This window comes from Babylonia areolata, chromosome 10 (genome assembly GCF_041734735.1).
Source record: "Babylonia areolata isolate BAREFJ2019XMU chromosome 10, ASM4173473v1, whole genome shotgun sequence".
Taxonomy (NCBI): Eukaryota; Metazoa; Mollusca; class Gastropoda; order Neogastropoda; family Buccinidae; genus Babylonia; species Babylonia areolata.
In genome coordinates this window covers 17,437,321-17,464,329 of record NC_134885.1, presented here as the reverse complement: position 1 = coordinate 17,464,329, position 27,009 = coordinate 17,437,321, and the positions used below count along the sequence as shown (strand labels likewise).

General features: G+C 45.4%; 1 protein-coding gene across 4 annotated transcripts in view; it reads left to right on the top strand.

Annotated features, from left to right (window-relative positions):
• The first annotated feature begins 12,884 nt into the window (after positions 1-12,884).
• The window catches only part of LOC143286835 (dynamin-binding protein-like), a 274,661-nt gene continuing 260,536 nt past the window's right edge, over positions 12,885-27,009 (top strand). For 3 of the 4 annotated variants that reach the window (XM_076594659.1, XM_076594657.1, XM_076594660.1), the window contains exons 1-2: positions 12,885-13,132; positions 25,455-25,575. The gene's annotated coding sequence lies outside the window, so the exon portion shown is untranslated. The remainder of the gene's footprint in view (positions 13,133-25,454; positions 25,576-27,009) is intronic. The other variant, XM_076594658.1, reaches the window with a different exon arrangement.

Below are 27,009 nucleotides of genomic sequence, written 5' to 3'. Positions count from 1 at the left end.
CCTGGAACCGCCTGACACACGCGGGCCTCACTCAGCAGGGGAGGCCAGCCGGATAGCCGGAAGACCTGCAAAGCAGGTGGCCACACGCCCCGAATCCCCTCCCGAGGGGAGACTGGGGTGGCTTGGCCCGGGGTGGGCAAAGTAGAGGTCCCCCCCAACCCTCCTGGAACCAAAACTTTCTCCCCCACAGATGGAGATGGGGGAGGGGGGTTGGCAGTGGAGGGAGGAGGGAGAACAGCAATGAGGCCCCTGAGGGCCGTCTCTGAGTGGGGACCAGGGTAACGGCCAGGCGCAGCGTCCACTTCGGAGTTCATGCCTAGCCGTGAGTCCCCACCGCCAAGAGAGGACTTGCCACTCCCCCTTTTTTTTCCTGCCTCGCGCTGAGAAACCTCGGGAGGCGACGCTCATACCCCTTTCCCCGTGGTCCCCTTCATGACGCTGTAATGGTAGGAGTGTTGCCTCCACAATCCAATTCTAAAGAGATGCATCGCCGCAGTCACTATCGGGAGAAATCATGAGCTCCGGGCCTGGGAGAGTCTCTTGCCAAGTCTCGATCCCAGCATCATGATTCCTGTCATCGTGGGATGACATACAAGGCATGCTAACCATGCTTAGGCACCCAGCGAAAATCCAATCCCCAACAGAGAAAGGAAAGACAGGACTGACTGAGAGGTAGAGAAAAAAGTACGATTCGAGGGGGCAGAGTCGAATCGAGTACACAAAAGGTAAGAATACAATAAAATCAAGCTGCATGCAGCAAAATAAGGCCAAATGAACACGCTTAATATCCACAAAAAAAAGCATAAGACGAGACACAGCGTAAACCTGACAAGATGTTGTCGAGAGCCTTGGGCAAAGGAATGATTCAGCGCTTGTAGCTTTTAGAGGCGTTTGATTGGCTAAGAGCGGACCGGGCAAGACGGATCATCTTTTCACTGTTAGCCACGCGAAATTTGGCCAAGCAGAGCAAACTGATAGTTTTGCATCAGTCTGACATGGTACAGTATAAGACACCAAAAAAGACATTTCTGACAAAATTTTTGTGAAAATCCATTCTGCTAGTGAAACACCCTTTCAGACAGATAAAAAAGAATAATAAAATAATAAAATTAAAATAATAATGGAAATTTATACAGCACCTTCCAATGCTCATGGAACTTTACAGTATCAGCAAAATGTAATACCAAAGAAACAATATGGTATGGTGTATAATGCACACAAAAAAAGTAACATCTCACACACACACAAATGGGTGCACATATGTACACACACACACACGCACACATAACACACATATATTTATATGCACACATCACACACACTGGCAACCGCACCCACACTCCCTCTCTCCTTCCTCATACACACACATCACAATCACATAGTCAGTCTGGATGGAAAAAGTACATTCTTAAATGGTTGGGAGGGATAGGCCTTACTCATGGTAATGAGTTAAAAGATATGTTTTTAGATCTGACCTGAAAGACCCCAGGGACTGATTGTGTCGGAGAGAGTATGATAGGGAGTTCCAGAGCTTAGCTACTGAGAAAGGGCTTGTTGGCCATGCTATTTGCATGTGAAATTAGGAAGCTGAAAAAGCCTGGTGTCAGCAGAGGATTGAATGGTCCTGGAGGGAATGTATGGAAAAGTTCAGATAGATACTGAGGAGCAGAGCCTCTGATAACTTTGAAGGAGAGACAGGAGCACTTGTATTTTATTCTTTGTTGAACTGGAAGCCAGTGCAATTTATAAAGTAGAGGAGCGAGTGCTAAGTAGATTTCTAGATGATTATAAACTAGCTTAGCAGCAGAGTTCTGAATGCCATAAAGAGGTTGAATGACAGACTGAAGACAGCCAATGAAAATAGAGTTGCACTTGTCAAGACAAGAAAGGATGGAAGAAGAGACTAGTCTTGGCTGCTTCTTCTGTAAGAAATGAATGAACTGAAGAGATACATTTGAGCTTGAGGTAGCCTAATGGGCAAGTTTTTGCAACTTGCTGTTTCAGGGAAAGATTGCTGTGGAGAAGAATGCCAAGGTCACGGACGCAGAAAACTCGATTTTGCAATCAGCTAATGGGAGTAAAGTAGGAATAGGAACTGAAAGGTAAGTGGGTTGAGACTTTTCAAAGAAAAGGATAGCTTCAGTTTTATCAATTCAAGTTTGTTGTTTGACATCCACTTTTCAGCATTAAAAAAACAACAACAAAAACAAGCCTGTAAAGATGATAAGAACAAAGGATAGTCAGCAGAAGCAGCAGATTATAATAGCTGCGTGTTGTTGGTAAACATTTCATGTGCCACTGAGTGATTGTGGATTAACTCAGAGGGGAAGTGTTCATGATAAACAAAACAGGGCCTAGCACTGAACCTCATGGAACACCAAATAACATAGTTGAATTTTCAGAGTGATTGTCTATAACCAGAACAAACTGATTTCTTTCTGAGAAGTAAGACCGAAACCAGCTGAGTGCTTTACCACAAATTCCGAAGGTGTTCTCGGGCCTGCTCAGTAAAATTTCTTGATCACTCATGTTAAAAGTGGCTGAATGGTCCAAAAGAAGTAATACTGAAATTTTGTCCTCATCAAGAGGCTAAAAAGTCAATCATGACATGAAGGATAGCTGTTTCTGCGCTATGTCCTGTGCGGTAGGCAGACTAATGTGGGGAGAGAAGACGATTGGTGTTGAGATGAGTAGAGAGCTGGTGGAGGACTACTTTCTCAAAGGTTTTTGACAAGAAAGGAAGGTTTCAGATAGGCCCAGTTTTTTAAAACATTGGATTGAGAGAACTTTTCTTGAGAAAAGGTTTAATAGTGCATAGTGGCAGTTTTTAATTCAGGAAGGACATTTCCAGACAACAATAAATCATTTATAATGTTGGCAATAGATGAAACCAGGAAGTCAAGACAGTCAAGCAGAAGAGAAGTGGGAATGGGGTCAAAATCACAGGTGGGTTGGATAATTTCATGATTACATTTTGAATGAACTCTTCAGATACTGGCAAGAACTCAGAAAACCAGGTACCATGATATTGTGTGGAAGAGTGATTAGGGTTGTGAGCGTGAGGAAAGTTGTCCCTGAGGGCTTTGATTTTCTGGTTTAAAAAGTGAAAGAACAGGTTAGGAAAATGAGAAAGGTTGTGAGAGGAAGCAAGAACAGTATCCATTGTTTTTCCAGTCATAGAGCTGACAGTATGAAACGGTCTCTGCATGAGGAAGTGGTCGCAATCTTGGCTGAACAAACTACGGATTTAGCGTGATGCACAGAATCAATAACTTATTTTGCAGTGTTGTACAGTTAGTGGGGATTTGGCCCATTCACGCTTCAGAAACTCAAGTTCAGATGCTGCTGAGGGAGAGTGGGGAAGAGCAGGCAGCCACAGAGGCAAGATCGTTTGAGAAGGATATTTTGTTGATTTTGTGAATTGAGTGAGCTGACTTAAATTGAGGGACAGGCATTTGTTTTGGTACACTTGGTACACACACGGTCAGATGTTCAATCATGACAACACTGAGCAGAGTGCAATCAACAGTCAACAAATAAAGTGGGTGGTGCTGCACTGTGGTTGGGAGTGCTGCCCATATGTACTTCACACAGAGTAACCTATTCTAACAAAAACATTCCTTTTCAAGCAGTCTCGACACAATTAAGGAACTTCATTCCAAAAGATGTATTCTATAAATCCACAAGATATATTTCTTCCATTCTCACGCCTAATCAGTGTGTATGTTTATAAGGAGATCAAGCATCTGCTTTTTTAAAATACATATCATATATTATATAGTCCTAATCAGGGTAACGTACCTCCATAAGGACCAACATGAGCATAAATGAGAACTCTTTATAACCACCAACCCACCCAAAACACAATCTTATACAGTTTTAAAAGTCAAAAGTTTAACTGAGACTGGGGTTTTTTTTTGGCTTCCTCCATTAAATTGATCAATGCATATATATATATATATATATATATATATATATATATATATATATATATATATAAACAGTAGATGTGGTGTAGCATATGTGGATGTTTTGACACCTTTAAACTGAAACTAATCTATTTCTTCCATGCATGTGTTTGTGCCTCTGTATGTGTGTGTGTGTGTGTGTGTGTGTGTGTGTGTTGCCCCTGTGCTTTCTGCTGATGGCTCTGTCACTATCAAGGACAAGGAGGGTGTCAGTGCAAGGTGGGAAGAGCACTTCAGCAGTGGATGACCGGAGAGCACCACATGATCCCCCGTCAGAGGTACTACCCCTCCCTGACACCCCATACATCTTTATGCAGACACCAACAACTCAAAGATGCTGTTCAGTGCCATCAAGCCTATCTACAACCCCTCTGCTTTCTGCTGATGGCTCTGTCACTATCAAGGACAAGGAGGGTGTCAGTGCAAGGTGGGAAGAGCACTTCAGCCAACTTCTCAACCGGCCATCTACTGTTGACCACGAAGCTCTTCAGCAGATACCCCAGGAGCCTACACAGGAGGACCTCGACCTACCTCCCACTGGGGAAGAAATCAGGACTGCAACAAAGCAGATGAACTGTGGGAAAGCACCAGGAAAAGATGGAATTTCTGATGAAGTGTACAAGGCACTTGGAACCACTGCTCTAAAAGTGTTCCATGAACTCCTCTCGACCATCTGGGAGGGAGAAGATATGCCAGCAGACCTCCGAGATGCCACTATATTGTGACTATTGTGGCACTTTACAAGAACAAGGGGGCAAAATCTGACTGTGGCAATCACAGAGGAATTTCTCTTCTCTCCATTACTGGAAAGATACTTGCCTGCATCCTCCTCAACAGGCTCATCACCAACTTCTCTGAGAGCAACCTTCGCCAAGCCCAGTGTGGTTTCTGCCCTGGCCGCAGTACCATACACATGGTGTGTGCTGTGGGACAAGTCCAGGAGAAATGCAATGAACAGCAGATGGACTTGTATGCAGTGTTCATAGATTTGATCAAAGCTTTTGACACTGTCAACAGAGAAGCTTTGTGGACCATCCTGATGAAACTGGACTGCCTGTGCAAGTTCACCACCTTAATACTGCTCTTCCATGACAACATAACTGGACAAGTTTTTTCCAATGGTGACTACACAACGTGATGTTCGACTTGTTCTTACGCAGGTCCTTGTCCATGAACGATCTGGACTTGGGCGTATACAACAAATACCGCCTGGATGGACCCGTGTTCAACCTTTGTTGTCTCACCGCTTGAACCAAGACCTTGGAGAAACTCATCCTTGAAGTTGAAGCCCTCTTTGTGGATGACTGCGCCCTCATGGCATACATGGAGAATCACCTGTCGGTCAATGCCAACCACTCATGGCATACATGGAGAATCACCTGTCGGTCAATGTCAACCACTCTGCAGAAGCATCCAAGCTGTTCCCACTGACAATCAGTCTTGGAAAAACGAGGGTCCTGGTCCAAGCCGCCCCAAACACAGCCAAACCCCAGGCAGCCATTACCATTGATGGAGTTCAACTGAAATGTGTGGAGAGCTTCAAGTATCTGGGCAGCACTATCTCTGCAGATGGATAAAGAGATCACGTCCAGGATCCTGAGAGCCAGCCACGCTCTTGGAATATTGAAATTGAAGGTTCTCCAGCAGAAACGCGTAAGACTGCAAAGATAGAGATCTACAAGGCCATAGTCCTTTTTTCACTACCGTAAGGATGTGAAACGTGGACCCTGTTTTCAGTGTATCGACGGCACATCAAGCAGGTAGAAGTAGAACATCTCCACATGAGATCGCTGTGCAAGACGAAAAACGGAAAATGCATGATGGTGACACGTTAGTTTAGAAACTGAATCCGCATCAAACTTGAGTAAAATAACGTACAAAATACGAGTCGAATACCACTGAAAATGGGTTACAATGTCTACTAATGGTAATACCGTTTCATACACGCACAAAAAATGCAGTAAAATAGGTGCAATAATTCTGGATGCTAAAATAGGACTTTACCCAGAGATTCTGTTCTTACCAGCAGTAAATCGTGACTGACACATCAGTGTTCACCGAAGACTCGTCGAATCAAGTAACTGACGAGTGTCAAAGGTTGCACCGAGATCGAGACGCTGGAGCAGGGCGCACATGCGGGTTTTGTTGTTTTTTTCCTATTGCCGTGTCCTAAGTTTCTGGACCTATTTTAATGACAATGTTCGTCGGTTTACATGCAGTCATTTCAGGAATCACATGTAGTTAACCAACTGTGTAATCAGTCGAAATCGTCTGCAACGTGGAACACGAGTCGATCAAGCCCTTCGCTTTCCTGAAACAGTACACGTAACCTCCGTCGCCTTTGCTGCATGGGATGCCAGCTGGAAAATTTTCAATCCTGGCAACCACTTACTTCACAAAACGATGTACCCTTTGAAATTCGATCATGGCCACACAGTGGAATCATTTTCCACGTCAAACATGGTATAACATTCCACAAGGAAATCACCTGGAACAACGCAATTACCGCTGAAGCCATATGCAGTAGGACCCAAAATTATTCAGTGCACCTATTTAAACGAAAATGCTCGCGCTGAGGCATATAACAAATGCCATGTTGCGTGTAGCCGACCCTTCTAATCAAGAAATAAGCACAATGTGGAGTTACCAATAACATGAACCTGATCCGACACCGCTTATCATCTCAAGTCGCCATCTCGGTTTTTGTTTACATTTTAATGGGATACAGGACCAAAACTGATCGGAAAGAGCAAGATGGCTGCATGTTAGACAGTTTAGTGACTGAATCGCATCAAAAGTGGGTAAAATAACCGGTTTGAAATATTGTCGAAACCCACTGAAAATTGGTTACAACATCTATTAATGGCAATATCTTCATGATGGAGTCTCCCATCGGCGGTCCGACGGATGAGTAGGCAGGCAGGCTTACCTGTTGGTGTGTGTCCTCACATGGGAGAAGAGGCCGATTCTGGATGCACAGCATTTCCCACAGGTGTTGCAAGGGAAAACTGCTCCAGAAGTTGAGCCCTGCTTCCTTCGCTCACGCTTCTCTTTAATGGCCAGCGTTATCTTGTTTTCAAACGCCTTTATGCCACTAGAGCACAGCATCCTCCAGCGACAGCAGTCAAGGGCATCAGTTTCCCAGGAAGCTATGTCTATGTCACAGGCTGTGAGGTTTGTCTTCAAGGTGTCCTTGAAGCGCTTGCAGGGTCTTCCAAGTTCACAGTGGCCTTCCTTCAGCTGGCCATACAAAAGCATCTTTAGGATCCTGCTGTCTGTCATGCAGACAACGTGTCCTGTCCAGCATAGCTGGCACTGGATCAGCAGGCTTTCGATGCTGGGCAGGCCGCTCCTCTCCATGACCTGGAGGTTGGAGACCCTGTCTTGCCACTTTATGCCGAGGATCTTTCGTAGGCATCTCTAGTGAAACTGCTCAAGTTGTTGAATGTGACGTCGATACGTCGTCCATGTTTCACAGCAGTACAACAAGGTGGTCAGAACAACAGCTCTGTAGGGTTTGATTTTGGTGCTGAGCCTGATGCCTTTGTTGTTCCACAGCCTGTTGTTGAGTCTGCCAAAGGCAGAGTTGGTCTTGGCGATGCGCAGCGTCACTTCTGCATCAAGGGCTCCATTGCTGCATAGGGTGCTGTTCAGGTAGCAAAACTTGTCAACTGACTTGATCTCTGTGTCATCGATCTTGATTGCAGGTAGGGGGGAGGCACTGGCGTTCTGTGAGCTAGCTGGTTGGTACATGGACTCGGCCTTGCTGAGGCTGATGGTGAGTCCAAAGCGCCTGCAGGAGGTTGAGAACCTGTCCATAATGAACTGCATGTCCCCATGGTTGTGTGCAGCAAGCGTGCAGTCATCAGCAAAGAGGAACTCTCCCAACAGTGCCTCAAACATCCTGGACTTGGCGTGGAGTCGCCACAAGTTGAAAAGTTTGCCATCTATGCGAATCTGAATATAGATGCCCCGGTCACAATCTTGGAAGGTGCCAATCAGCATAGCAGAGAAGAGAATGGAGAACAGTGTGGGTGCCAAGACGCAGCCCTGCTTCACTCCATTTACCACAGGGAACGGATCCGACATGTCAGTATTTTCCTGTACTCTCGCCTGCATGCCATCATGGAATGACGCTATCAGCTGGATTAGGCTCTCTGGGCAGCCGGACTTTAGGAGGATCTTCCACAGACCACGGCGGTTCACCGTGTCGAAGGCCTTAGTCAGGTCTACAAAGACCATGTGGAGCTCCTTATTATGCTCACGGCACTTCTCTTGCATCTGGCATACTGCAAACACCATGTCACATGTTCCCCTGCCTGAGCGGAAGCCGCACTGTGCTTCAGGGATGACTGTGTTGGAGACATGGTCAACCAATCTGTTCAGTATGATGCGGGCGAAGATCTTGCTGGCGATGCAGAGGAGAGAGAATCTACGGTGGTTATTACAGGATGCTTTGTCTCCCTTCCGTTTGTAAATGTGGACAATTGAAGCATCCTTGAAATCCTGGGGGACCTCCCCTCTCTCCCAGATAGATTGGAACAGGGCGGTCAGCTTGTCTGTCAGCACCTCGCCTCCTTACTTGTAGGTGTCAGCCTTGATTCCATCCACTCCTGGTGCTTTTCCTGACGTTGTCAGCTTCAGGACCTTCTGGGTCTCGACCTTGGTGGGAGGGGCAGCTAGTGAGTCACTGACTGGTAGCTGTGGGAGGGCTGCAATTACCTCGTCAGATACGGACAAGTCCCTGTTGAGGAGGGTGTTGAAGTGCTCTGCCCAGTGGGCAAGGATGTCTTTCTTGTCTGTCAGGAGGGTGGTCTGGTCCAAGGCTCGGACAGGGGTTGATCCTGTGATTCTTGGCCCATGCACAGCTCGGAGACCATCAAGGAAGGTCTTCATGTCGTGAGCATCAGCGGCGGACTGAAGCTCTTGGGACTTTCTCTCCCACCAGGTGTTCTTCATCTCACGCAGCCTCTTCTGTACGAGCTGCTTGGTTTGCAAGAACTGGTTCTCCTTCCTCTGGCAGTCTTTATCAGAAATGCGATCCTGATGCCGTATATGCAGTGTGTTCATGCACTTGGAGATTCCAGAGTCACTCTCATCAAACCAATCTTTGTAGCTCCTCTGTACAAAGCCAAGTGTGTCAGCTGCTGCTGTGTACACAGCATCTCTAAAGGTGCTCCATTCCTCTTCTACATCAGTCAATGCAGGAATTTCTCGAAGAGCTGCTTGGATTTGCTGCTGCAGCATGTCCTTGGTGATGGGGAAGTAGTGGATGTTCAGCTTTCTAGGGGGTTTCTGCCTGGCTGGTTGGAGCTTGCATGCAAGTCTGATGTTCATCTTGCTGCATACCAGGCGATGGTCCGACCAACAGACTGCTCCTCTCATGCAGTGTGTAATGGAAACATCACCTCTGTCCCTATGCCGGACAATCACATAGTCCAGCATGTGCCATTGCTTGGAGCAGGGGTGCATCCATGTGTTCTTGTACTTGTCTGCTTGTTGGAAGAGGGTGTTGGTAATGGTCAGTCCATGCTGCTCGCAGAGCGAGAGCAAAAGCAGTCCGTTGGAGTTGCACTTGCCAGTGCCGTGCTGTCCTAGGACTTTTGGCCACGAGGAGAAGTCCATGCCGACGCGGGCATCGAAATCCCCAAGGATGATCAGCCTGTCCTTTCTGTCTACCGCTGAAATGGTGCGGCTGAGCTCCTCGTAGAAAGCTTCTTTGATGTCGTCAGGGTTGGTCTTTGTCGGGGCATAGCAGCTGATGACTGTGGAGAAGCGATCCTTGGACAGCTTCAGACGCAGGGTCATCAGCCTATCGTTTATCCCACGTGGAAGGCTGTCAAACTGTCGTGCAAGTTTGGTTCGTATGGCAAAGCCCACGCCTGAGGTTCTTGGGGTGCTATCTGGCTTCCCAGTGCAGTAGAAGGTGTAGCCCCCTCCAACTTCCTCCAGCTAGGTTTCACCGGCAAACCTGGTTTCGCTCAGGGCTGCTATGTCCACCTGGTAGCGATCAAGCATTCTAGCAATGAGCGCTGTGAGTCTTTCTGGTCTGTTGTCTCTGTCTAAGAGGGTGCGAACATTCCAGGCACCCAGAGTCAGGGCATGACTCCTGGTTCTTTTCTTCTGTTTTCGACCGCTAGTGTTGGATGTCCAAGTAGGTGCGGTTTCCTACTAGGTACTAGATGAGGCAGGCTTTGTTTAGGGATCCTTTTATCTCCCCTTCCCCATGTGGGGAGAGCAGTGCTGTCTCTAAAAAGGGCTGCTCTGACACTGTGGGAGGATACCAGCGCTGCATCTGCCCCAGTCTATAGCGGACGACCATCACCCCACAGCCGCCTGCGTGAAGAGTCGTGACTAGGAACTGCCAGCAGCATCCTCTGCCTGTCCCCGTAACCACTTCTCCATCACCGCAGGGCTTGGGAAAGCTGGGTGTTGAAGGCTAGCTCGTCGTTCCGACATTAACCTGGTTGCCTGACCAGCACAGGTGACTTTTTTTTTTTAGTGAGGAGGAGTTGTGCAGTCCCTTCCCCACTCTCTCGCCTACCGACGCTCACAGCCCCACAAGTGTAGATACTGCCACGTGTAGGACGGCCTCGGCAGGTGCAGGTTTTTTCTTCAGAGCTCCGTCTCGTAGGAGGACTTCCAGCCAAGGATAAGAGCTCCCCCTGCCCTTTGGTCATCCTCTTTCGCCTTCACAGCCGTTGGGAAAGGTTTCCTCCTCTGCCTGGTCCGTCGTTGGGAGTCTTCACATGCGGCAGGTAGTACTGGGTTACATGGTACCAGTAGCAAGGGCTATGCCCCTGACCTGACCTGAAATATCTTCATATATGCACAAAAATTGACCGTAAAATAGGTCCCTGAATTTAGGACGCTAAAATAGGACTCTGCCCCCACGCATAGACACTATTCTAGTGTCTATGCCCCACGGTATACCCTGTACTCACCAGAATGTCAAGATTGACACATTTTCTGTTTTTGCTCAGCTTCATTCTCCTGCCACGCATGCTGCTATGTATATATATATCGGGTGTCCCCCCCAAAAAAGTGAACCACTTTTTGACAAGTATTTTCTCAGTGAGAAACCGAATTCATTGAAAATGTTCACACAGTAACTTTAGGGGATTATCATAAGACTGCAAAATATCTAAAAGTTCGGACGCAAATTATGCGAGTATTGTCAAAATCAAAACAGCATGTCAAAAAATCCAGTATCAGAGGAAAACTCACTTATTTCAGTTTATACTCAATGTGGCCTCCATCTTCCTCCACGACTAAATGAAGCCGTTTCTTCCAAGCAGAAATGCTTTTACGTATTTCCGTTCCACTGATATCTCCTCCCATGACATAATTATCCTGTCCTTTAACGCCTGCTCGGTCAATTTGTCTCTCACTCCCCCGTAAACTTTCTCCTTCAGAGAGTCCCATATGGCATATTGGGTTACAGTCAGGACTTTGTGGAGGCCATTCATCCATCTTAATGAATTCTGGTGTAGCCTCCTCATGATGGGCCTGGGTTGCCCTACTTGTGTGTGAAGGAGCCCCATCTTGCTGAAACACGTAATTATTTCTAGGATAAAGACGCCTACAATCCGGGAGAAGATTGTCAACAAGTAACTGAATGACTATTAACCTTGGCTCTATCAGTGTCAATAAGATGAATGTTTGTTTTTCCTTTCCAGGATACTCCAGCTGAAACCATGCATTATCTTTTTTGAAACTCTAGAAGTCTCATGATAGAGGTGAGATGGCTGGATTTCTCGTTTCCGTTTCTCATAAATGCGATCGTTTTGCCGATTAAATTTTAGCTATCTCTAACGTAAAGTGATCCTTTTCACAGCGGTGGCTGAGCTGCATTCATTCAAGTTTTGGCAGCGAGTTTTTCTTTTCCCTCAGCCTAACGTTTTGGTCCGTCCCTCCTTGATACCCGTATCCTCTTGAGGGGCTTCAGCTCCAGTTCTTTCGCCATTGCACAGAAGACGTGCTCACTTGTAAATCGCTTGCAACTTCTCTAAGAGATTTGTGGGTCCCTGGGTTCTCCTCCTGGGATTGAATCAGTTCCTCACTGACACGGTCCTTGTTCTCCTCTGAACATGAAGTCTTGGGTCTCCCACTACCAATTTTACGTGCTACTGACCCTATAGTCCGTATTTTACCGATAAGTCCATTTACAGTGACATGACTCCACCCCTTGCCTGGAAATTCATGCATGCATGGTTGATCCTTTCAAACTGATACTTTGGACAGTTCAAGTAACTGATTTTAGATACTGACAACAATAAAAAAAAAAAAAAAATCAATAGACTTGACACCCAGACAGGCTATTTTTAGACTGACACTGATTGACAGATGCCAACACCTGGCAGCTGGAATGAATATGATGAAGGTCACATTGCACAGCTCTGATATTGGATTTTTTGACATGCTGTTTTGAATTTGACAATACTCGCATAATTTGCGTCTGAACTTTTAGATATTTTGCAGACTTGTTGATAATACCCTAAGGTTACTGCGTGAAAAATTTCAATGAAATCGGTTTATCTATCACTGAGAAAATCCTTGTCAAAAAGTGGTTCACTTTTTGGGGGACACCCGATACATTCACACAAACACACAAATGTTTGTGCACAAATACCACTATCAGCTTCTATGAATACTTGTTACAGCATGCCTCCAACATGCGAAAAAATCAACTTGTTGATTGTAGTTACTGAGCTTTATACTTGTATAAGAAGACATACAGGTGTGCCTGGCACTGTTACAAAATACAAGGGCCGTATATTATCTTCTGTCTCCAACCCCCCCGGTTTTATTTTCAGGAGTGTGACCAGCAGCCTGCTGAAACGCCTCTCAAATATTGACGGTGGCTTCCCCTTAGCTGTTTTGTGACAATGACCCCCCTTTAAAATCCGTGTTCTGATCATCCACTAAATTTTGTCAAGTATGAGAGTATAACGATGCGGTTGAAAAATACAATATAATGCAAAACCAATATATTTCAGAACAGAAAATATCATGGTTGAAAGCATTTCAGCGACTGAATTTCAGTTTCAGTTTCAATTCCAATGGGTGGCAATGAGACGGTAAGCACCGGTCGTGTTATGGCGTTGCGGAAAGAAAGCCTTTGGGAAGTGGGATCATAAACTTCTGGACTGTCGGTTGTCACAGTGAGTATTATTCAGCTCACCGTTGTTCTTCTCTTGTCAAACTTTTCATTCACAATGTAGCCCGCATCAATGGATTTTTTGGTACTCCCACTGTTTTCTCCGTGGAATCGAACCACCTGTTTCGAGTTCGTGCCCCGTCGAAATTCCTTCTGCCGGGAGACAATATTGAATTGCATAAGGAAATACTTTAAATGTTAGATGTTATAGAGTGTATCTACTTCTTTATGTGTGAAAACAGTGTAATGTGTGTGACTGAGTGTTAGAACACGTGACTCAAGGCGTATGTTTTACATGTATGTGAAGGCAGGATGTGAATTTTGGTTGTATGGGTGACGATCCAGTCGAAGCGACCAGCTCAACATGTGTACTGTAAACTTTGTAAAGATAACATGTCGTACGATAGTCAAACGTAGTTCTTTTGTTTTCGAGGGCTTTCTCCATCTGGTTGCACCAGGAACAGTTCGTCTGCTCATTGTTTTCAACGTTTTGTCGATGTTTGAAATGGCAGGGCTGACTGAGGGTAAATGCGAACGGGCAAGTCTAATTGCGAACGATTGCTTTGAGTACATGTTGACAATTAAAACAGAAGCAGGTCTTGAACTCATTAGACATAACTTATTATTGGAACATAGCACAAGACTGTTGTATTGTTGGCTTTGATCTCACATGCATACGAACACACAGACAGACATTTAAACACACACACCCCACACCGCACACAAACACACCCTTTTGAGAGTGCTCAGTTGCTGTGCAGCATCGTTCGCAAATAGACTGATGTCAAAATATTCTATGGTCTGATTGTAAACGACACTATTTTGCAGATGCCTGACAAAACTGAGCTCTGATCTGTCACCAATATGTAGGTGGCGGCAGCAAAAATTTAAATATTCGTTACAATGAAATGTGATTTTTGGCAAACAACATGACGATATAAGAAAAACAAAAAACAAGCGTAAGTGAATATCCCCTCAACAGATTCCTCCCCAAGATGAAATTCAAGATGGACACACAGGCACAGATTCGGGAGACCATGCAACGGGGCGATTGGGCGACGTCCATCGATCTGAAAGATGCTTATTTCCATATCCTCATCCACCCGGCATCCCGCCGGTACCTGAGGTTCGTGTGGAGGGACAGAGTGTTCCAGTTCTCTGTCCTCCCATTTGGTCTGTCCCTTGCCCCTTTCCTGTTTACCAAGGTGGTGCGGGAATTGGTGTCAATCGTCCGGTCGGAGTCCATTCGGCTCTGTGTGTACCTGGACGACTGGCTTATTCTGGCCCAGTCACAGGCTCTGTGCCAGAGTCATACAGCCAGACTTCTAGACCTGTGCTCCCAACTGGGCTTCATCACGAACCAGGAGAAATGCGATCTGTCCCCGAGCCAGTCCTTCGACTTCTTAGGGATGAGATTCGACACGCGGTCTATGATAGTCTCTCCGACGCCAGATCGGTGGGACCGTCTGGCAGGCCTCCTCAACCACTTGCGCCATTCCTCCCAAGCAACAGCGCGGACACTTTCTTCCCTCCTGGGCATGATGGAGTCCATGGCACCTCTCATCCCTCTGGGCAGGGTTCTCAAGCGCCCTCTTCAGAGGGCACTCAGGCTACGGTGGTCCCAGAGCACTCAGCCATGGGATACCCGGATATGTCTGGGCGAGTGGTTCCTCGAGGTGACATCAGAGTGGTTAACCACCCCTCTTCTGACACAGGGGGTGCCCATAGCCCCACCTACTCTTCAGGTGGCACTATTCACAGACGCCTCCTCCCTGGGCTGGGGAGCCCACATGGACTCACTCCATGCAGCAGGGACTTGGTCCCCGGAGGAGCGCCTATGCCACATCAATGTTCTGGAACTGGAGGCAGTTCGCAGGGCTCTCCAGCACTTCATGGCGGAGGCCAACGGCAAGACCATTCGCTTGTTCACGGACAATACAACAGTCGCATGTTACGTGAACAAAGGGGGGGGAGCGCACTCGGCAGACCTCTCTCTGCGGACCGAGGCTCTCCTCCGTTGGTGCCACAGCAAGGGCATTGCACTTTCAGCGAGGCACATAGCAGGGAAAGACAACATTTTGGCAGATGCTCTCAGCAGGTCCAAGAGTGTCATACACACAGAGTGGACCCTGGACAAGGACACCCTGCAAGGAGTGTGGGAACAGTGGTTCCGGCCGATGGTGGACCTGTTTGCGACAAGGTTCAGCAAGAGACTTCCCACTTAGTCTCTCCGGTCGCCGACCCAGAAGCATGGGCAGTGGATGCTCTCTCTCTAGACTGGAGCAGTCTGATTGCCTACGCGTTTCCTCCCTTTCCAATCCTGTCCAAGGGGATACGGAAAGCCAGGTTGGAACGCCCGCAGCTGATCCTCATTGCGCCGAAATGGCCAGCCCAGCCCTGGTTTCCGGTCCTTCAGTCCCTGACACATGTTCCACCACTGGAACTGGAAACCAAACCTCATCTGCTGAGGCAGCCTCGTTCGGGCATTCCTCACTCCAATCCTCAAATGCTCCACCTGCACGTGTGGCTGCTGTGCGGGCGGAACTGTCAGCATCACCATTGAAGTCTTCCACCTCTCGGTCAGCCTCTGTGTCGGCCGCGCTGACCAAGGGGGGTGCCTCCTCCGACCTCCTCTCCATAGTCTCCAAAGCCAGGAGGGAGGGAACAGAGACCTTGTATGACTTTCGCTGGAAGAAATGGCTGAGTTGGTGTACAGCTCAGAACATTCCCCCTACTAACCCTACGAGCATGCAGCTGGCCAACTTTCTGGCTCACTGCTCCTCGGTTCTCAACCTGTCTGCTAGTTCTGTGAGAGGGTACAGGTCTGCCATTTGTACCACTATCAAACAGCTAGGTGGTCCCGCTTTTGAAGCTGATTTCCTGCTCAGAGAGGTGGCTAGGGGCGCCTCTCTGAAGGAAGCTAGGAATCCCAGAAGAGTGCCCCTCTGGGACTTGTTCCTGGTGCTGGATTTCATTCGAAAACAGCCCTTTGAGCCATTGGGGACTATTCCTTTTGACCTACTCACTCTGAAGACCACTTTCCTTCTGTTGCTGGCCACGGGCCGTCGTAGAAGTGAGATTCATGGTCTTAGTGGTATGCCACAAGATCTAGCATTCCACAGAGATGGTTCCATCACTCTTCGTTTCCTTCCAGAGTTTCTGGCTAAGAACCAAGACCCCAAGGTCCCTTCCCCCTCTCTGAGGGTCAGACCTTTGTCTGATATTCTTGCCCAAGATGATGAAGATAGGCATCTCTGCCCCGTTCGGTGTCTCAAATACTATTGGGATAGGTCTCGCCATAGGCGTTCTTCTCAGAGGCGCCTTCTCATCTCCCTCAATGAGAATTACAAGAAAGATATCGCTGCAGGGACCATTTCCCGCTGGGTTTCCCAAGTCATTCGTAGAGCCTAATCTCATGCACACAAGGATATCAGTTGTCTTAATCCCAGAACACACGAAGTGTGGGCCATAGCTACTTCGGCTGCTTTCCAGCACTCGGTACCACTGCAGCATGTCTTGGAAGCAGCCTTCTGGCGGTCTGAGAATCCCTTCATCAACTTCTACCTCCGGGATTTCCGTATGACCAGGGCTGACGGTTCCAAGGGGATTTCCTTTGTCGCGGCTAACACTGCCGTCTCAGTTTCAAGGGCTCCCCATACGAACCAGTAGGCGTTGCCCTCCTCCATTTGCTTTAAATTCTGTATCAGTTTGACATGGTACAGTATATGACACCAAAAGGAGGAGTTTGTATTATACTCCATGTTTGGTGTTTACATATACTTACCATGTCAAACTCGAATGCCCGCCCGTCCGTCCCCGCGTCTCTGCCGTGGTTCTCATGGGGCATTTTCGTTCATGGCCACGGAATGATTCAGCGCTTATAGCTGTTAGAGGCGTTTGATTGGCTAAGAGCGGGCCAGACTAAGAGGGGCATCTTTTCACTGTTAGCCGCGCGAAATTTGGCCAAACAGAGCAAACCATAGGCCTAGTTTGCATCAGTTTGACATGGTAAGTATATGTAAACACCAAACATGGAGTATAATACAAACTCCTCCTATTGGTTCTGAAGATATTCCATTTTAAAGATGTGACAATGCGTACATGCTGTTAGTACTTAATATTTTCACATTTTCACAGTCATACTGTACTGCCCATGAGGGTACTGTAATGAAAACTCATATACTTCTAAAAACCATATGATAATGGCATATTGCACAAGAAAAAAAACAACACTTCAGCAGCAAAGAAATTGGAAAATATGCCTGTCAAAGTAGGGGGAAATATAAAATCAAGACATATCAATCTGCACAGAATAGCAACTTTGAAGGTCTTCAATCTTCAAATCTTCAAATTGGAAGGTCAGCCGTCATTACTGACTATTAATGACCTGTGTGCGCAGAGGCGTAAATACCTAGCTAAAACCTAAGTAGACCTATCTTTTCCTCTGGAGGGGGTGACAATGAGAAAGAGCATGTATACATACTCTCTCCCACCATCACTCGCAGCGTCCCTCCGGGGGAAAAAAAAAAAAGAAAAAAAAGAAAAAGGGGGGGGGGGGGGACTAAACTGTGATCTTGTTCAGCTCCCTCTTGAAAGCTGCCAAGGAGGGAGCCTCTGCTGCTGTTGCAGGCAGGGAGTTCCAGACAGGGATGGTTGATGGGAAAAAACTGTATTTATAAGGGTCAGAGGAGGAGCTAAGATGGACAAATTTGTGTCGATGATTTGATCTTGTTCTGCTGGATCCTTTCTTGAGAAATTTGTCTGGAGGGATGTCTACAATGCCGTTGACCATTTTATACATCAGGGTCAGCCTTTGTCTGTTCCGCCGTGATTCGAGGGATTCCCATCCTAGTTCTTGCAGCATGTGTGTTATGCTGCTGGTCCGCCCGTAGTCACTGTGTACATAACGTGCTGCTCTTCTTTGCACCATTTCAATCTTGTTCTTTTGACCTTCTTTGTACGGGCTCCAGACTGATGAACAATACTCCAGGTGTGGGCGTACAAGAGTTTGGTAGGCATTGGCTTTGGTGGTTTTATTGGATGTTTTTAGATTCCTTTTTAGGAAGCCTACCATGCTATTGGCTTTGTTGGTGACTCTTGTAACATGTTCTTTCCAGTTTAGATCATTTCTTATGTCGACGCCGAGATATTTTGCGCTGTCAACATGCTCGAGGGTGTGTCCTTTTAATTTGTAGTTGTAGCTGATGGGGTTCCTTGATGTTGTACAGGTAAGGACATTACATTTTTCTGGGTGGAATTCCATTCCCCAACGCTGTTCCCAGTCAGACAGGGTGTTGAGGTCTCATTGGAGCATTTTACAGTCTTGGATTGTCTTGATGGTGGAGTAGACTATACAGTCATCAGCGAACAATCTAATATTGGCCTTGATGTTCTGAGGCAGATCGTTGATGTAAATCAGAAATAGGATGGGGCCTAGAACTGTCCCCTGTGGGACTCCGCTGATGACAGGTGCTGGCTCAGATTTTTCGCCGTCAACTACGATGATTTGGGTGCGGTCAGAAAGGTAGGCCTTGATCCAGTCTAACGTCGATCCTCGTATACCATAATGGTCCAGCTTACGGAGGAGGCGTTTGTGGGGGACCTTGTCAAAGGCTTTGGAGAAGTCCAGGATTACCATGTCGGTCTGCTGTCTGTTGTCCTGGTTTTTGGCGATGTATTGGAACAATGTTAGCAGTTGAGTTTCGCAACTCCTTCTGGCTCTAAACCCATGTTGTGAGTTATCAAGTATTTCATGTTGGGTCAGATGGCGCATGATGTTGCTTGCGAGGATGTGTTCTTGCATCTTACAGCATATGCTGGTGAGGGAGACCGGTCTGTAGTTAGCAGCAGAGTTACGATTGCCGTTTTTGAAAACAGCTGTCACGTTCGCCATTTTCCAGTCGTCTGGTACACATCCATCTGCCAGTGATTTGGTGAAGATAATAGAGAGCAGGGGCGCGATCTCATCTGCGCACTCTTTCAACACTTTTGCTGGAATCTCATCAGGTCCTGCTGCTTTATATGGGTTGATGTTCTTCAGCAATTTGCGTACCCCTTCCTTGTCGATCGTGATCTCGGCCATTGCAGGGTAGGACACTCCCGATGGTGTTGGGATTTTGCTGCTTTTTTCTCTCGTGAAGACCGACTTGTACTGGTGGTTTTAGAATGTTGGCCTTTTCTTTTGGGGATGCAAATAATCTTCCTTGGTCTCAAAGTGGAGATACCCCTGTACTGTCACGTCTGAGAGATTTGATGTAATTCCAGAATCGCTTTTGGTTGCTCCCTTTCAACTGCTCATCATCGCTTTTGGGAGGATCAATGATGTTGTTGATGTAAGTCCAGTATGCATGACGTTGTTCCCGCTGTACTTTGCCCTTCATCTGTAGGTACTGTCGTCTTACTGAGGGGTCAGATGAGGTTTTGCTCTTTCTAAATTTCCGAGCGAGTTTTCTTTTCATTGACTTGATGTGGGGGGTAATCCAGGGTTTATGGTTGGATTTGTTTCGGACAGTTTTTGAGGGGATGTGTTCCTTCACGAGGGAGTGGATTATGGTTTTAAACCTTTCCCAAAGTTCGCAAACGCTAAGCGTGGCTGATGTCTCAATGAAGGAGTCTTGGGCGTCAGACAATTTTTCTTTTATTATGTTGAAGTCTGCTTTTTGGAAATTTGGTACTATTCTGGAGGGATGTTTCGTGTAGTATGGTCGGAGAGATGACTCGATGAAGATTGCTTCATGATCCGACACTCCTGGCACGACTCTTGCATTGTTGATTAGGGTACTGTTGTTTGTTAGAAAAATGTCAGGGGTGGTAGCAGTGTCTTGAGTTATTCTAGTTGGTTCATGGATCATCTGTTCTAGATGCGCGTCAGCCGCTACTTGGAGGAGTTCTTTGCATATTTTGCCATCTTGTGCGTACTTGGGTACCAATCCAGCTTTCCAGTTGATGTCATCTAGATTAAAGTCTCCTCCAATCCAGATGTGTCCATCGGCAGGCAGTTTCTGGAGACAAGTTTCCAAGTCAGTGAAGAGGCCAGATTTGTTGTCAGATTGAGGTCTATAATATGCACAGACATACAGTTTTTTTGCTCCTTTGATGGAGATTTCTACCCAGATCACTGAAAAGAATAGACAGTTGCATTTCATAATAAAATATCTTGCAGAATACATCACAAAAAGTGCACTGAATTTTTTTCAGGCAGGATAAATAACTGAATTTTAAGTATCAGAGTCTCAAACTTTGAAAAATCTTCAATTTGACCAGCGGAAAAAAGACCGTTTATTGGAGTAGCGTGCTGCAAAGATGAATATTTCAGTAACTGTCACAAGTAGGACCAGGAAATATTATGTGTGCATTAAGTGAAATGTCAGATTTCAAAATAAATTAAAATCAACCTTAAAACTTCCATCTAAAGTTGGCAGAAAAGGAATGATGCCCGATTTTCTCATAAATAAGGGTGCACGTTGTGGATGAGACTTCTTCAAAATTTTTGTTTTTGAAAAAATATTGAAGTTACAGCCACAGTAGGTTACCAGTGGTCTTGGCTGATCAGCTTCTGCAAAATTACTGCAAATTTTTAGTCAAATGCAACTTGAGAGCATTATACAGAATGGGTAGGTTGATGGGGCATTCCATGACAAAGGTTCCCAGGAGGGAGCAAATATTACTTAAGTTGCTAGCAAAAATGACAGATATATGAATCTGTTTTCTTTCAGCTCTCTAGCTTTTTCTTCCATCCATGAACCAAGTCATGCATTTCATTGTAGAAGAACCACAATAAATAAGAAATAAAAGGTGGATGATGCATCTTTATTTCTTCACAAAATGGCGTTCGATTCATAAGAGAGAAAATGCACACCAAAAAATCTCATTTATGGCACTCACAGGTTTCCTGGCATCAGCAATAACATGCTGCTCGCTACCTGAGCTGTTCATACTGGCCTTTTTGGATCATTGAATAGGTCTTGCATGCCCTGCCATGAGCAGCCCATTCTGCAACATGTTAGATACACAGATCAGCTCATAAGAAAGAACAAATGTTATATTCAATTTAAAACATCCAACCAAAAACAGAGCTCTCAGTTTAATGTATGTTTAGGATTTTGTCAATTTCGGTGTGTTCTGAGTGGGAGGAAAACACTGTGATAACAGAATTATAAAATGGCATACTAACAGGTAAGTATTCATTCAACAGCAACACAAAATTCACTGCACTGAACTATTTGGCTGCATTTACCTTTCACACAATAACTGAAATTGCAGCAACAACTTATGCTTTGACAACTGAGGCTGAAGTTTTGGGGGTCTGTCCTTTCCAGTTGCTGACAAGAGCTTTGCCATCTACATGTACTGTTCAACTTATGTGTCTCTGTTGCATGCGATTATTTACTCAAATATTTCCACTTCAGGGTACTACATTTCATGATTGAGATGAATGTATTACTAAATGTCTTAGGTATATATGATTACTAAATATTGAATATTTTATTGTTAATATGCACATCATACTTAGTATCTTATTCTTTGATATATATATTTTGTGTACTCACCTTTATTTGTGTGTGTATGCGAGAATGCATGTCTTGGATATATATATATATCAAAGTGAATATTTCATTCACAATATGTGCATGGTATTTTGCATTTTATCATTTCATGAAGTATCCCTTTGTTTCCTGTTTCATGCAGTCGAGATGCACAGCATATCATGGGTTACATGAACACACACACACACGCACACATTACACTCTTAATTGCTGGATCCCAGATAGTGTTATATAGTTTGACTGAACCTGATGTGCAGCTTAGGCTATGGGTATTATTGTACTGATTTTCTTTTTACTAATTTTAGTTTGTTAAAAATTGGTGTTAATTTTTTCAAGAAACAGGATGTTGACTGCACTGTTCAAATTAATCATATATCTCTACACATTACACTTTTTTCATACTCAGACATACATACACATACTCACAAGCATACATGTGTAAATGCAAACTTGCTCTCTCTCACTCATACACACACCTACTCCACTGACAGGAAAGAAATGGGGAAGGGGATGACTGGAGGGAGGAGGTGATGGGTTATATCACTGTCAGCAGTCAGGGATTCTAAGTCGGAGCAAGTGGTCAGTGATTTGGCTCAGTGCCAAGTTTGCCACAACCATTGACAACACCCTCCCCTCTCCTTACCATTGGTGGGAGACACTCGGAGACAAGTGAGGGGAATGATTATACAACTCTCAGCAAATTATTAAAGTGAAGTTTGCAGAGGAGAGAGGGGGAGGTGGGGAGGTGGGGGCGGGGGGGGGGGGGGAGAGCAAGGGGTCAGTATGAATTGGTGTTTTTGTTCTTTTTGGAATGTGAGAGCATAGTATCTATCTGTCTGAATATATTAATATAAAATTTCACAGTTATCGAAGCAGAATGCAACTAGAATATAAGACTTTTGTGTGATGTTGAATGAAATGCTCATTTTATGGAAAAAGAAATCACATTACAATTTTTTACTCACTTATTTAACACTCACCGAGTCTGTAGCAGACGACACTAATGCTGTCCCGAGCACTTCCGGTTTTAGACCCAGGTAATATTTTGCTTACTAAAGCAAAAATCAATCAAATATTAGTAATTGGAATTCATGGGCTCCGTTCTAACATGTCCATTTTTCATTCTGTATCAATAGTTTTTGTGTGTTTTACTCAGAAAAAAATAAATCGTGTTCCGATTGAAACACGGTGCCACGTTACGAAAACACTGATGAAATAGATCCAAGCTGCTCAGTTACTGACATCGATCAAAATCCCGATTCAAAGAATTTCAGCTCAATATTGTGCATGAAAGTGCTAAAGACATTCGTTTTCAAAAATAATATAAAACTTACCGATGAAACTTAAGATTTTCTGGAGAAACAATGCCATTTTTGTGTTAGATGAAGTGCCGCTCTCCTGTGTCGAATGTTGATTGGGCCGACGCAACTGACGAAGAAGGGTACCTGCTCTTGAATCGCTTGAGCAAATTGCTCATGGATCAAAAATCTTAGTTTCGGATACCATTGAAATCAGCAGAAAATGCTCTTTACCGCTCATACAGTATCACGTAGGGTCAGATTTCTTTTTCGAACTGCGCGAGGCGTTGAAAGATAGCCGAAAAATTCCCGTAACTTTGCGCTCAGATCTAAGTACCCTACTTCGCCCAAGGCTTGCAAAAACAACAAAAAACAACAAACAAAAAACACGAAAGTTCTCCTTGAACTTTCGCCTTTCACGGCTCCCAGTTTTTCGAACAGTAACCAATGAATGGAAAACAACGGATGCGATTTTTTCCACTAGGCCTATGTGGTTGAAACTAACTGTGTTGCGCTCAGAAAGACGCCGGCCGCCATTGAACAAGGATCGCTATTTCGCGTTACAGTACACTTCTTTTTCTTCCATCCGCGAACTCATTCACGCATTGCATAAAGCAAACACAATAAAAATTAAAAATATAGATGATAAATAATTATTTCAGTTGGATAGTTTTTCACAAAATGAAATCAGATTTGAGAAAATGCACTTAAAATTAGTAAATTTTTTAGGCGTTCATAGGTTTCCCGGCATCGGCCATGGGGGCTGCCGCTACCTACGGCAATATGCATGTTTTCTTAAATTCTCCCAACACTTGCACTGCACATTCAACATATCCGATCAAATCAACTATTTTAAACTGTGTCAAAGATAAAGTACTACAACTTGCTTCTACTGATTTTAGGATTTCAGGAGCACATTTGTTACTTTGGTCAGCAGCAGTGAAGAAAGACTGCAGAAACAGTCAGAAATAGCTGATAAACGTTTGACTATTTGTTGGCAATGGATATTCATCAAAGTATGAGAAAAAAGTCGAAGCAGACGTTAAATTGTGAAATACAGCTGTTAAGAACGCTTCGAAGTGGGGCGGTATACCAATCGTTCGCAATCAGATGCTGTTAGCAGTTACCCATACCTACCCTATTTATGGAGTGATTTCACAGCGTGGGTCCCATCAACAATTTGGCTAACCCTCAAAATAAGAAATAAAAAACAGAAAAGAGTATATGATTAAATTAATTCCTACTTTTAAGACAAAACAAAACTGGTGCACATCATTTTAACATGTTATAACGGGGGGATGTGCTAGTTAGAATGACAAAAATGGAAGAAGAAAAAATAAGAAGAAAACAATAAGACTACCCCTAAAACACATAAATCTATAGCATAGCTCACTGATGAGAATAGTGTTTCAGTTTTACAATAACACATTCACTCAGCATAACAAATGTACACATGCGTGGTTTGAGTGCTGCCTTGAGCTGACGGTGGAAGCGCTCAACCATGCCATTCACGTAGGGGTGACAGGCTGTGGTTGTGTGTGTCTCAATGCTCAAAAGCTTGTTTAAGTTGTTAAACTCTGCCCAAAGAGTTGAAGTGAACTGTCTGCTGCGGTCTGAGATAATGTCTTCTGGAGCCCCAAACCTGGCAATCCAGTGATGGATGAGACCTGTAGCACAGGTAGAAAAGCATGAGCATCTGGTAGAGGAATGGCGTCTGGCCCTCTGGTTAAACGGTCAATGAAGGTGAAGAGATAGGTGATGCCCTGGCTGGCTGGCAGAGGCCCAACAAAGTCCACATGCACACTGCAGAATTGGGTATTTGGTAGAAGACGTTCTGCTAGTAGTGCTCTTGTGTGTCCATTAATTTTAGAGGTTTGGCAGGCATGACATTCTTTGCACCACTTGTGTATATCACGTTTCATACCGTGCCACACAAAACATTGGTTGATGGCTCATTGAGTGGGACATGCACCTGCATGTGAGAGTCCATGAATGTGGTCAAAGACTGCGCGAGTCCAGGAATTTGGTAGCACCGGCCTCTGGACACCAGTAGATGTATCACAGAGCAGGGTTATTAAAGTCCCAAGCTGAACATCTTGTAGCTGGAGACCAGTGGTAGCCTTGCAATGGGCTTCCATCTTGCCAGACTGACCTTGATCTTGAGCAAGGTGATTGAAGTCACCCACAGAGGAGATGTAGTGTTCTGAAATGGAGTTGGCACTGAAACGTGAAAGGGCGTCAGCTACAACATTGAACTTGCCCTGGATATACTGGATGTCAATGGTGAACTCAGCAATGTAGGAAAGATGTTTTGTCTGCCGAGGGGAGCAGTCGGTTTGACTCTTGATAGCTGACATCAAGGGTTTGTGATCCGTGTACAGCATGAAAGTTCGTCCCTCCAAAAAATGCCTGAAATGTTTGATGGTAGTGTAGGCTGCAAGAAGTTCACGATCAAAGGCACGATACTTCTTTTTTGTTTCAGAAAGTTTCCTGGAGAAGAAAGCAAGAGGTACCCAGGACTGGCCTTGTCATTGTTCAAGTTGAGCACCTACAGCAGAGTTGGATGCATCCACTGTGAGACTTGTTGGCGCGTCTGTTTGAGGGTAATGTAGCAGTACCGCCTCGTTGAGTGCTTGCTTGGTTTTTTCAAATGCAGTATGGCATTCTGTAGGCCACTCAGTGGTTTGTCCTTTACCGCTTGCTTGGGTATGAAGTGGAGCCAGGGTGTCAGCAACATGTGTGATGAAACAGTGATAGTAATTTATCATCCCCAGAAACCGTTGAAGGCTGGTGCGGTCAGCAGGTGCAGCATAGTCATGGAGGGCAGCTATACGGTCAGGGAGTAGACGTATTCCTTGAGCAGTGACACGATGCCCTAGGAAATTCAGCTCACTTGCACCAAAGACACACTTGCCTTTGTTGACGACCAGTCCATTGGCTGAAAGGAGTTGGAAAAGTTGTTGCAGGTGCTCAAGATGTTCTTCATGTGAGTGATTGGCTACAAGGATGTCATCAATTAGACAAAGGTGAAAGGAATGTCCCATAGAATGCCATCCATGAGACGTTGGAAAGCCTGGGCTACGTTCTTGAGGCCGAAAGGCACATGAAGAAACTCCTAGATGCTGAAGGGTGTGATGATGGTAGTCTTTGCATTAGACGATGGTGCCATAGGTATCTGATGTTAGCCCCTGTCCAGATCAGTCTTGGAGAAGATGGTGCATCCAGCCAGATGATTGTTGAAATCCTGAATGTGAGGCAAGGGATATCGATCATCATTGGTAGCAGCGTTGAGGTGTCTGTAGTCACCACAGGGTCGCCACTGGCCATTTGACTTGGGAACCACATGTAGGGGTGAAGACCAAGGTGAGTTGGACCGACGGATAATACCCATCTCTTCCATTTTCAGGAATTCAGCTTTGGCAGCTGTAAGTTTTTCTGGGTTTAAGCGTCAGGCAAGAGCATGAACTGGTGGGCTATGTGTGATGAATTGATGTGATGCTCAACACCACGTTTGTTGATGGTGGAGTCAAAATGTGGTGTGAGTAACTCTGGAAACTGCTGAAGAAGATCAGAGTATGTGTTCTGTGGAAGAAATGAAAGGCCCGCCACATGCAAAGGTGCATCTGTGCTTTTGAGAAAAGTAGAAACATTGTCCAGGGACAGGAGACATTTGCCCTTGAGATCAATGATGAGTGAGTGAGTGATGAAAAAATCAGCACCAAGAATGGGACAGGTTACATCAGCAAGGTAGAATTCATAGAAATTGAGTTTTTTGGAACTGATTTCCAAAGTGATGTGTTTGCCCCAGGTTTTGATGGAAGTTCCATTGGCGGCAGAAAGGGATGCAGAGGGTGGGTTAGTCTTGCGATCCTGTGTAGAAGCAGGATACACTGACATGTCAGTACCAGTGTCAATCAAGAAGGATTGGCCAGTGCAGCGATCTAAAACAGAGAACATGTTTGAGTTTGAAATGCTGGCCGCTACCACGTTTAGTGACCAGCTTTGCCGTTTCCTGTCGATGATGTCTTGTTTATTCT